The following is an 11,967-nucleotide window of genomic DNA, read 5'->3' on the forward strand; positions in this document are numbered from 1 at the left end:
CTTCTCCACTTGTCAACTGTGTGACTTTGGGCGAGTCACTTCACTTCTCTGGGCCTCAGTGACCTCAGTCTGTCAAATGGGGATGAAGACTGTTAGCCCCCCGTGAGACAACCTGATCACCTTGTATCCTCCCCAGTGCTTAGAACAGTGCTTGGCACATAGTTAAGCACTTAATAATCAATCAATCGTATTCATTGAGTGCTTACTGTGTGCAGAGCACTGTACTAAGCGCTTAAATACAGCACCCGGTATACCCAGGCAGTCTCCCATCCAAGTACTAACAAGGCCCGACCCCGTTTAGCTTCCGAGATCAGACGAGATCGGGCGCGTTCAGGGTGGTATGGCCGTAGACATAATAAATGCCATTATTATTATCATCATTATAATAATATGACGCCGCAGGTGGCGAACCCTGAACCCGCATCGGGTCCGGGAGCGTTAACCTGCCTTGTACATATTTATTACTCTATTTATTTATTTTCCTTGTACATATCTATTCTATTTATTTTATTTTGTTGGTATGTTTGGTTTTGTTCTCCATCTCCCCCTTTTAGACTGTGAGCCCACTGTTGGGTAGGGACTGTCTCTAGAAGTTGCCAACTTGGACTTCCCAAGCGCTTAGTCCAGTGCCCTGCACACAGTAAGCGCTCAATAAATACGATTGATTGATTGATTGATTCCCAAATGCACCGCGGGGGCGGCCAAGGTCCATGGGAAAGTTCGGACGTCCAACGAGGCGGGCCTGCCCTCTCCCAGAGAAAACATTATTCTAAGGTTGCCTCTTCTAGCATGAGTAATCGGAGAGTTGGCCTGGGCTTTGTAAAACGACAACGGAAAATACATTTCACGGACTCGTCCGTTCTGGAAAACGGCAGGCCCAGGAGATTTGGAAGTTGGGCCCGGGACCCGGACATCACCAGGAATGGGAATGCTCTTGAACTGCTCTTTCTTGGAACAGCGGTTCGCTGCCCAGATGGTTCCCTCCACCCCGGGCCCGGCTGGGTCAAAGTCAATCAATCAATCAATCAATCAATCGTATTTATTGAGCGCTTACTGTGTGCAGAGCACTGTACTTTGGAAGTACAAGTTGGCAACATATAGAGACAAAGTCACTTTGGTTCTACCTAGTAATAATAATGATAATTTTGGTATTTGTTAATCAATCAATCAATCAATCGTATTTATTGAGCACTTACTGTGTGCCCTTAGACGAACTTCATTTTGATCCCCTGTTTTTAACCTTCTTGATTGATGTATTTTTCCTTCTGACATTTTGCGTTGCCCGTGTGTGGCATCGTGCTATGTGTGTGCAAAGTCTGGGCAAACCCTCACTTTCATCTACGGGAGTGAAAGCAATCCCCAAAGTGATTTAGAAATAGTTGGAAATTTGCCTGCATAAAGATACCTTGAAGGCAGATTGCTAGACCGTGAGCCCGTCGTTGGGTAGGGACCGTCTCTGTATGTTGCCGATTTGTACTTCCCAAGCGCTTAGTCCAGTGCTCTGCACACAGTAAGCGCTCAATAAATACGATTGAATGAATGAATGAATGCAGAGCACTGGACTAAGCGCTTGGGAAGTCCAAGTTGGCAACATATAGAGACGGTCCCTACCCAACAGTGGGCTCACAGTCTAAAAAAGGGAGACGGAGAACAAAACCAAACATATTAACAAAATAAAAGTTAAGCACTTACTATGTGCCAAGCACTGTTCTAAGCACTGGGGGGGATACAAGGTCATCAGGTTGTCCCACGTGGGGCTCACGGTCTTAATCCCCATTTTACAGATGAGGGATCTGAGGCCCAGAGAATAATAATAATAATTGTGGTATTTGTTAAGCGCTTACTATGTGGGAAGCGCTGCTCTAAGCGCTGGGGAAAATACAATCAATCAATCAATCGTATTTATTGAGCACTTACTGTGTGCAGAGCACTGGACTAAGCGCTTGGGAAGTACAAGCTGGCAACATAGAGAGACGGTCCCTACCCGACAGTGGGCTCACAGTCTAGAAACAGGTAATCAGGTGATCAGGTTGTCCCACGTGGGGCTCCCCCATTTTCCAGATGAGGTGACTGAGGCGCAGAGAAGTGCCCAAAGTCACACAGCTGACAATAATAACAATAATAATAATAACAATAATAATGGCATTTGTCAGCGCTTACTACTAATAATAATGATGGCATTTATTAAGCACTTACTATGTGCCAAGCACTGTTCTAAGTGCTGGGGAGGTTACAAGGTGATCAGGTTGTCCCACGGGGGGCTCACAGTCTTAATCCCCACTTTCCAGAAGAGGTAAGTGAGGCACAGAGAAGTGCCCAAAGACACAGCTGACAATAATAATAATAATAATAATATTAATGATGGCATTTGTTAAGCACTTACTATGTGCAAAGCACCGTTCTAAGCGCTGGGGAGGTTACAAGGTGATCAGGTTGTCCCACGGGGGGCTCACAGTCTTAATCCCCATTTTACAGATGAGGGAACTGAGGCCCAGAGAAGTGAAGTGACTTGCCCAAAGTCACCTAGCTGACAAGTGGCGGGGCTGGGATTTGAACCCACGACCTCTGACTCCCAAGCCCGGGCTCTTTCCATATAATAATAATGATGGCATTTGTTAAGCGCTTCTACTATGTGCAAAGCACTGTTCTAAGCACTGGGGAGGATACAAGGTGATCAGGTTGTCCCACGCGGGGCTCACAGTCTTAGTCCCCATTTTCCAGATGAGGGAACTGAGGCCCAGAGAAGTGAAGTGACTTGCCCAAGGTCACCCAGCTGACGATTGGCAGAGCCGGGATTAGAACCCATGACCTCTGACTCCCAAGCCTGGGCTCTTTTCATAAGTATCATCCTCATAAATAAAGTAAACAAACATGTCATTCTTAACCACTTCTCTTGACTATTTATGCAAGAGACAAAATAATTACTTTGTGCCTCAGTTACCTCATCTGTAAAATGGGAATTAAAGACTGCGAGCCCCCCGTGGGACAACCTGATCACCTTGTTACCTCCCCAGCGCTTAGAACAGTGCTTTGCACATAGTAAGCGCTTAACAAATGCCATCATTATTATGATTATTATTATTATATGGCATGCTGCCCTACGTGGGACAGGGGCTGAGTCCAACCCGATTACCTCGGATCTACCGCGGCGCTCAGACCAGTGCCTGGCGCATAGTAAGCGCACAGCGTGACTCAGTGGAAAGAGCATGAGCTTGGGAGTCAGGGGTCATGGGTTCAAATCTTGGCTCTGCCACTTGTCAGCTGCTTGACTTTGGGCAAGTCACCTCACTTCTCTGTGCCTCAGTTCCCTCATCTGGAAAATGGGAACTAAGTTGTGAGTCCCACGTGGGACAACCTGATCACCTTGTATCCTTCCCAGCGCTTAGAACAGTGCTTTGCATTCATTCACTCAATCATATTTATTGAGCGCTTACTGTGTGCAGAGCACTGTACTAAGCGCTTGGGAAGTCCGAGTTGGCAACATATAGAGACGGTCCCTACTCAACAGTGGGCTCACAGTCTAGAAATAGTAAGCACTTAACAAATCAATCAATCAATCAATCAATCGTATTTATTGAGCGCTTACTGTGTGCGGAGCACTGTACTAAGCGCTTGGGAAGTCCAAGTTGGCAACATACAGAGACGGTCCCTACCCAACAGTGGGCTCATAGTCTAGATGCCATCATTATTATTCCTTCTAAGACTGTGAGCCCGTTGTCGGGTAGGGGCCGTCTCTGTATGTTGCCGACTTGTGCTTCCCAAGCGCTTAGTCCAGTGCTCTTCACACAGTAAGCGCTCAATAAGTACGATTGAATGAATGAATGAATGAATACCACAATTCTGATTATTATTATTAGGTCAGGGGACCCTTCATTCATTCATTCATTCATTCAATCGTATTTATCGAGCGCTTACTGTGTGCAGAGCACTGTACTAAGTGCTTGGGAAGTCCAAGTCGGCAACATATAGAGAAGGTCCCTACCCAACTTTGGGCTCACAGTCTAGAAATAGTAAGTGCTTAACAAATCAATCAATCAATCAATCAATCAATCAATCAATTGTATTTATTGAGCGCTTACTGTGTTCAGAGCACCGTACTAAGCGCTTGGGAAGTCCAAGTTGGCAACATACAGAGACGGTCCCTACCCAACAGTGGGCTCATAGTCTAGATGCCATCATTATTATTCCTTCTAAGACTGTGAGCCCGTTGTCGGGTAGGGGCCGTCTCTGTATGTTGCCGACTTGTGCTTCCCAAGCGCTTAGTCCAGTGCTCTTCACACAGTAAGCGCTCAATAAATACGACTGAATGAGTGAATGAATGAATACCACAATTCTGATTATTATTATTAGGTCAGGCGACCCTTCCTTCCTTCCTTCCTTCCTTCCTTCCTTCCTTCCTTCCTTCATTCATTCAATCGTATTTATTGAGCGCTTCCTGTGTGCAGAGCACTGTACTAAACGCTTGGGAAGTCCAAGTTGGCAACATCTAGAGACGGTCCCTACCCGAGAGTGGGCTCACAGTCTAGGAAAGACTGTTGTCTTCAGGCCAACTGGGCGGCCTTCTCGGCCAGAGAGGGAAGACGGGGAGTTTCCCAAATCTCCGGCCGGGCCCGGGTGACGGACTCAGCCGAAAATCCAACTTCCCTCCGGGCATCATCAATCGTATTTATTGAGCGCTTACTATGTGCAGAGCACTGTACTAAGCGCTTGCTTAGTACAAGGGTCCCGGGCAGCGAGGCCAACGTCCACTCCAACCTCTCCGCCGGACAGACAGAGCGGGGAGACTCCCACTGTGTGCGTGACGCTGGACTCGGCGCCCGGGAGGGGCGGCCCTCAAGTAGCTTCCAATCTACTCTGTGCAGAGTGCCGGACTGAACATTTAGGAGAAGGCAACAGGGATAGTACCTTCAAGGAGCTTAAAGCCTACAGAGCACTGAGCTGAAATCAATCAATCAATCAATCAATCGTATTTATTGAGCGCTTACTGGGTGCAGAGCACTGTACTAAGCGCTTGGGAAGTCCAAGTTGGCAACATCTAGAGACAGTCCCTACCCAACAGTGGGCTCACAGTCTAGAAGGAAGCGCAGGAGAGCTCAGTACAGTCCTTGGACGAAATCCCTGCCCTGAGGGAGCTTAAAGTCCTCTTTAATGCTGGGCAGGGATTGTCTCTACCTGTTGCCGAATTGTACTTTTCAAGCGCTTAGTATGATGGCATTTATTAAGCGCTTACTATGTGCAAAGCACTGTTCTAAGCGCTGGGGAGGTTACAAGGTAATGAGGTTGTCCCACGGGGGGCTCACAGTTTTAACCCCCATTTTACAGATGAGGGAACTGAGGCCCAGAGAAGTGAAGTGACTTGCCCAAAGTCACACAGCTGACAAGTGGCGGAGCTGGGATTCGAACCCTTGACCTCTGACTCCAAAGCCCGTGCCCTTTCCACGGAGCCACGCTGCTTCTCTATTATTATTATTCTTAGTAATAATAATAATAATGATGATGGCATTTGTTAAGCACTTACTATGTGCAAAGCACCGTTCTAAGCGCTGGGGAGGACACAAGATGATCAGATAGTCCCAAGTGGAGCTCACAGTCTTCATCCCCATTTGACAGATGAGGGAACTGAGGCACAGAGAAGTCAAGTGACTCGCCCGAAGTCACCCAGCTGACAATTGGCGGAGCTGGGATTTGAACCCATGACTTCTGACTCCCAAGCCCGGGCTCTTTCCTTTGAGCCACACTGTTTCCCTAGAAGCAGGAAGGAAGGAAGGAAGGTCATTCCCGGAGTGCTTAGTACAGTGCTCTGCACACAGTAAGCACTTAATGAATACGATTGAGCGAATGATTGAATCAATCTAAGAATAATAATAATAATAATAATTGTGGAATTTGTCCAGTGCTTACGAGGTGTCGAGCGCCGTACTAAGTGCTGGGTTAGACACAAGACAATCGGGTCAGATACATGCCCTCTCCCTCAAAATCGATCTGCGGTATTTACTGAGCGCTTAGTTCATTCATTCATTCAATCGTATGTATCGAGCGCTTACTGTGTGCAGAGCACTGTACTAAGCGCTTGGGAAGTCCAAGTCGGCAACATTTAGAGACGATCCCTACCCAACAGCGGGCTCACAGGCTAGAAGGGGCAGACAGAGAACAAAACAAATTAACAAAATAAAATAAATAGAATAAACATGTACAAGTAAAATAGAGTAATAAATATGTACAAACATATATATATGTATTCATTCATTCATTCAATCGTATTTATTGAGCACTTACTGTGTGCAGAGCACTGTACTAAGCGCTTGGGAAGTCCAAGTTGGCAACATCTAGAGATGATCCCTACCCGACAGCAGGCTCACAGTCTAGAAGGGGGAGACAGACAACAAAACACAACATATTAACAAAATAAAATAGAATAAATATGTACAAGTAAAATAGAGTAATAAATATGTGCAAACATATATATATCTATATTCATTCATTCATTCATTCAATCGTATTTATTGAGCGCTTACTGTATGCAGAGCACTGGACTAAGCGCTTGGGAAGTCCAAGTTGGCAACATCTAGCGACGGTCCCTACCCCACAGCGGGCTCACAGTCTAGAAGGGGCAGACAGAGAACAAAACAAAACATATTAACAAAATAAAATAAATAGAATAAATATGTACAAGTAAAATTGAGTAATAAATATGCACGAACATATATATATATATATATATATTCATTCATTCATTCATTCAATTGTATTTGTTGAGCTCTTACTGTGTGCAGAGCACTGGACTAAGTGCTTGGGAAGTCCAAGTTGTTGGCAACATCTGGAGACGGTCCCTACCCAACAGCAGGCTCACAGTCTAGAAGGGGCAGACAGAGAACAAAACAAAACATATTAACAAAATAAAATAAATAGAATAAATATGTACAAGTAAAATAGAGTAATAAATATGTACAAACATATATATATATTCATTCATTCATTCATTCAATCGTATTTATTGAGCGCTTACTGTGTGCAGGGCACTGGACTAAGCGCTTGGGAAGTCCAAGTTGGCAACATCTAGAGACGGTCCCTGCCCAACAGTGGGCTCACAGTCTAGAAGGGGGAGACAGAGAACAAAACAAAACATATTCACAAAATAAAATGAATAGAGTAAAGATGTACAAATAAAATAAATAAATAGAGTAATAAATAAATAGAGTAATAAAGTGCAGAGCACTGTACTAAGCGCTTGGGAGAGGGCAGTACAACGGAATTGGTAGACCCGTTTCCTGCTCATTCATTCATTCATTCAATCATATTTATCGAGCGCTTACTGTGTGCAGAGCACTGTACTAAGCGCTTGGGGAGTACAAGTTGGCAACATATAGAGCCCACTGTTGGGTAGGGACCATCTCTATATGTTGCCAACTTGGACTTCCCAAGCGCTTAGTACAGTGCTCTGCACACAGTAAGCGCTCAATAAATACATTTGAATGAATGAATATAGAGACGGGTTTCCAGTCTAGAGGTGGAGACAGACCTGAATTAATTGATCGGTGGTATTTATTGAGCGCTTATTGTGTGTAGAGCACTGCACTAAACGCCTGGGAGAGTATACTACCTCAGAGTTGGTAGACACGTTTCCTGCCAAGCTCACAGTTTAGAGGCAGGGAGAGAAATGCTGATAAAAATAAATAAATTAGGGTTTTTAGGGGTATGGGGGGCTGAGGGTGCGGGGAAGCAGCATGGCTCAGTGGAAAGAGCCCGGGCTTGGGAGTCGGAGGTCATGGGTTCTAATCCCGCTCCGCCACTTGTCAGCTGTGGGATTTCGGGCCAGTCACTTCACTTCTCCGGGCCTCAGTGACCTCATCTGTAAAATGGGGATGAAGACCGGGAGCCTCACGTGGGGCAAACTGATGACCCTGTATCTCCTCCAGCGCTTAGAACGGTGCTTTTAGACTGTGAGCCCAATGTTGGGTAGGGACTGTCTCTCTATGTTGCCAATTTGTACTTCCCAAGCGCTTAGTACAGTGCTCTGCACACAGTAAGCGCTCAATAAATATGATTGCTTGGCACTTAATAAGTGCTTAACGGTTACCAGAATTATTAATATCAAGAGGCAAGCGTAAGTCTCTCAGTGGCTGAAATTCCCAAAGCGCAACGACCCATTCGTCTCTCACCAGAGAAGCGGCGTGGCTCAGTGGAAAGAGCCCGGGCTTTGGAGTCGGAGGTCATGGGTTCAAATCTCGGCTCCGCCAATGGGCAAGTCACTTCACTTCTCTGGGCCTCAGTGACCTCATCTGCAAAATGGGGATGAAGACTGTGAGCCCCCCGTGGGACAACCTGATCACCTTGTATCTTCCCCAGCGCTTAGAACAGTGCTTGGCACATAGTAAGCGCTTAATAAATGCCATCATTATTATTATCTCTGCCCAAACGCAGGTGTCACTCAATCTAGTCCACCCCAATCGATGGTACTTGCTAATGATAATAATGACAATCATGGCGTTTGTTAAGCGCTTACTATGTGACAAGCGCTGGGGTGGATACAAGCTAGTCGGGTTTTCAATCAATCAATCGTATTTATTGAGCACTTACTGTGTGTAGAGCACTGGACTAAGCGCTTGGGAAGTACAAGTTGGCAACATATAGAGACAATTTTTATTTATTTCTTTATTTTATTTTGTTAGTATGCTTGGTTTTGTTCTTTGTCTGCCCCTTTTAGACTGTGAGCCCACTGTTGGGTAGGGACTGTCTGTATATGTTGCCAATTTGTACTTCCCAAGCGCTTAGTGCAGTGCTCTGCACATAGTAAGTGCTCAATAAATATGATTGATGATGGTGATCCCTACCCAACAGTGGGCTCACAGTCCCGCGTGGGGCTCACGGCCTTCATCCCCATTTTCCAGACGAGGGAACTGAGGCCCGGAGAAGGGAAATGACTGGCTCAAGGTCTCCCAGCAGACCAGCGGCGAGGCCGGGATTATAGGCCGCGACCTTCTGACTCCTGGGCCTGGGCTCTAACCACTAGGCCTACTCCGCATCTCCGGGAGAGGAGCAGGGAAATATCTTTCCGATGGCGGGGTCGGTCATCGTCATCATCAATCGTATTTATTGAGCGCTTACTGTGTGCAGAGCACTGGACTAAGCGCTTGGGAAGTCCAAGTTGGCAACATCTAGAGACGGTCCCTACCCGACAGTGGGCTCCCAGTCTAAAAGGGGGAGAAAGAGAACAAAACCAAACATACTAACAAAATAAAATCAATAGAATAGATATGGACAAGTAAAATAAATAAATACATAAATAAATAGAGTAATAAATATGTACAAACATATATACATCTATACAGTCGGCAACGGAGCCGGGCTCCCCCGGCCTCCCTCTCCCTCGCAGCTGGCCGGGGGTCAGCGCGTTGGCCGGACGAGGCCGAGGGCCGCCGTCCAACCCAAATATTATCTTTGTTCTCGGTCGTAGACGATTCCCTCATTTATCGGCGTTCCCAGGCCGACGGGCCTCGGGGGGGGGCTGGGGACCCTCTCCTCTCCTGCCCCCGCCTCTCTCGGGATGCCCTGAAGGGAACAACTTTCCAACTTGTACTTCCCAAGCGCTTAGTACGGTGCTCTGCACACAGTAAGCGCTCAATAAATACGATTGCTTGATTGATTGATTCAAACAAATGTATTTATTGAGCCCTTATCCACAACTTGCACTTCCCAAGCGCTTAGTACGGTGCTCTGCACGCAGTAAGCGCTCAATAAATACGATTGATTGATTGAACAGGTCCGCCAGCTCTGTCCTAGTGTCCTTCATTCATTCACTCAAATGTATTTATTGAGCCCTTATCCACAATTTGCACTTCCCAAGTGCTTAGTACGGTGCTCTGCACACAGTAAGCGCTCAATAAATACGATTGATTGATTGATTGATTCAAACAAATGTATTTATTGAGCCCTTATCCACAACTTGTACTTCCCAAGCGCTTAGTATGGTGCTCTGCACACAGTAAGCGCTCAATAAATATGATTGATTGGTTGATTGATTGAACAGGTCTGCCAGCTCTGTCCTAGTGTCCTTCATTCATTCACTCAAATGTATTTATTGAGCCCTTATCCACAATTTGCACTTCCCAAGCGCTTAGTACGGTGCTCTGCACACAGTAAGCGCTCAATACATACAATTGATTGATTGAACAGGTCTGCCAGCTCTGTCCTAGTGTCCTTCATTCATTCACTCAAATGTATTTATTGAGCCCTTATCCACAACTTGTACTTCCCAAGCGCTTAGTACGGTGCTCTGCACACAGTAAGCGCTCAATAAATACAATTGATTGGCTGAACAGGTCTGCCAGCTCTGTCCTAGTGTCCTTCATTCATTCACTCAAATGTATTTATTGAGCCCTTATCCACAAGTTGTACTTCCCAAGCGCTTAGTACAGTGCTCTGCACACAGTAAGTGCTCAATAAATACGATTGAATAAATACGATTGAATGACTATAATAATAACGATGGCATTTCTTAAGCACTTACTATGTGCGAAGCACTGTTCTAAGCACTGGGGGGGATACAAGGCGATCAGGTTGTCCCACGTGGGGCTCACGGTCTTCATCCCCATTTTCCAGATGGGGGAACTGAGGCCCAGAGAAGTGAAGTGACTTGCCCAAGGTCACACAGCGGACAAGTGGCAGAGCCGGGATTAGAACCCATGACCTCTGACACCCAAGCCCAGGCTGTTGCCACTGAGTCACGCTGCTTCAATATATATATATATATATATTGATGATGATCATCATATATGTATGATGATGATGGCATTTATTAAGTGCTTACTATGTGCAAAGCACTGTTCTAAGCTCTGGGGAGGTTACAAGGTGATCAGGTTGTCCCACGGGGGGCTCACAGTCTTAATCCCCATTTTACAGATGAGGGAACTGAGGCCCAGAGAATTTGAGTGACTTGCCCAAAGTCACACAGCTGACAATTGGCGGAGCCGGGATTTGAACCCACGACCTCTGACTCCAAAGCCCGAGCTCCTTCCACTGAGCCACGCTGCTTCTCAAAGACTATATATATTCATTAATTCAATCGTATTTATTGAGCGCTTACTGTGTGCGGAGCACTGGACTAAGCGCTTGGGAAGTCCAAGTTGGTAACATATAGAGGCGGTCCCTACCCAACAATGGACTCACAGTCTATCTCTATCTCTATCTCTATCTCTATCTATCTATCTATCTATCTATCTATCTATCTATATCTATCTATCTATCTATCTATCTATCTATCTATCTATCTATCTATCTATCTATCTATCTATAGCTACCTATCATCTATCTAATCTATCTATCTATCTATCTATCTATCATCTATCTATCTCTAATATCTATCCATCTATCCATCTATCCATCTATCTATCTATCTATATCTATCTATCTATCTATCTATCTATCTATCTATCTATCTATCTATCTATCTATCTATCTATCTATCTATCTAATCTATCTATCATCTATCTATCTATCTATCTATCTATCTATCTACCTACCTATCTATCCATCTATCTATCTATCTATCTATCTATCTATCTATCTATCTATCTATCTAATCTATCTATCTATCATCTATCATCTATCTATCTATCACCTATCTAATCTATCTATCTATCATCTATCTATGAAGCAGCGTGGCTCAGTGGAAAAGAGCCCGGGCTTTGGAGTCAGAGGTCATGGGTTCGAATTCCGGCTCCGCCACATGTCTGCTGTGTGACCTTGGGCAAGTCACGTAACTTCTCTGAGCCTCAGTTACCTCATCTGTAAAATGGGGATTAAGACTGTGAGCCCCACGTGGGACAACCTGATCACCTTGTATCCCCCCAAGCGCTTAGAACAGTGCTCTGCACATAGTAAGCGCTTAACAAATGCCATTATTATCTATCTATCTATCTATCATCTATCTATCTATCTATCTATCTATCATCTATCTATCTATCTCTA

General features: G+C 45.3%; 1 pseudogene; it reads right to left on the reverse strand.

The window, feature by feature from the left end:
* Positions 1 to 233: 233 nt before the first annotated feature.
* Positions 234 to 352, reverse strand: LOC119945583 (annotated as a pseudogene).
* Positions 353 to 11,967: the final 11,615 nt, after the last annotated feature.

The sequence above is a fragment of the Tachyglossus aculeatus genome, chromosome 25, assembly GCF_015852505.1.
Source record: "Tachyglossus aculeatus isolate mTacAcu1 chromosome 25, mTacAcu1.pri, whole genome shotgun sequence".
NCBI classification, from domain to species: Eukaryota; Metazoa; Chordata; class Mammalia; order Monotremata; family Tachyglossidae; genus Tachyglossus; species Tachyglossus aculeatus.